This window comes from Nicotiana attenuata, unplaced genomic scaffold (genome assembly GCF_001879085.1).
Source record: "Nicotiana attenuata strain UT unplaced genomic scaffold, NIATTr2, whole genome shotgun sequence".
NCBI lineage: Eukaryota > Viridiplantae > Streptophyta > Magnoliopsida > Solanales > Solanaceae > Nicotiana > Nicotiana attenuata.
The window spans coordinates 25,654-26,894 of NW_017673917.1; positions in this window are offsets into that span (position 1 = coordinate 25,654).

The following is a 1,241-nucleotide window of genomic DNA, read 5'->3' on the forward strand; positions in this document are numbered from 1 at the left end:
ATTTAGAACATTAGAGCTGATACAGTCTATCATGCATTAATTATGTTGTTCCATGAGCAAGGAGTGAGCCTTCTCATTGATGCGCTGCCAATTTACCTAGTCTGTTGTCCCAACAGAATGGACCTGTAATGGGAAACAAGTCAATTTTAGTATCAAACTTTAAATATAAAGAGATTAATATTGAATGCGATATACTACAAGAAATAATACTTGAAAGTCTAATTTATACGACCCGCTAAAAGTTAGTCTTTAGTTTCAACATTAATACTCACATTCAGTACCCTCAACAAAGGTTAATTAGAGTGAATCTGAGAGCTTCTAACCCAAAACCTTGAAGTGAGAGTGACGTAATGCACTGCCAATCCGCCATCTTAACAAATTAGTGACCAAAACTAACCAATATTCAGACTTACTAATTCACATCAGACTCGAGATCAAGAGGTTGTTATGTAAACTGTAAACAGTTCATCGTCAAACTAATTCTGCTGCCCTTGATGAAAACATGAATAAGAAAGGATCAAGGTGGCAAGAAGGGTAATCAGGATTATTTATTCTAATATCAGGTAGTGTGAACCTAAAATTTATGAGAGATCATGTGCCAGAGTAGCTGATAATAAACAAGCCCAATAAGTACTTTACAAGTTAGTTATATTCCATATACTCCACTATATAGTACCCCTACACAGTGGTAACTGAAGCTACAAGTTTACATGGAACCAAGTTCATCCACTATTGAACTGGATGTTGATTCGAAGATTGCATAGAAAATACAAGTCTTCAGCATTTATGATCATCCATGCCAAGCTAAAAGAAAAATTTATTCCGCAAAACAAGATATGTTATCAGCATATTCAACCATCATCAACTAGACAAATATTAACTATTGCAAGAAATACTTGAACATATCTTATCTGGAGAGCTACAACTTGTTTTCATGTAGCCAGCTACTTTCAGTTCGAAGGCATATTACCATAAGTGATAGAAGAGAAAACAGACATATCTCTAATCTACATCCTTCAAGCAAAAACATGAGGATTAATAACAATATTTGTCCTCACTCCTGTAACTCCTAAGAAGGGCATATCAATATCAGACACTAATTGAGAGCAAACATCCCTCTGCCTATGTTGGTTGTTAAATTTATTACCAATTACATGATTCCTAAAGCGCCTAAATGTATGTTCGCCTGCCAAGAAGAAATTAAATATTTTATCACAAGTTGAATAAATTGTAGCTCTTTT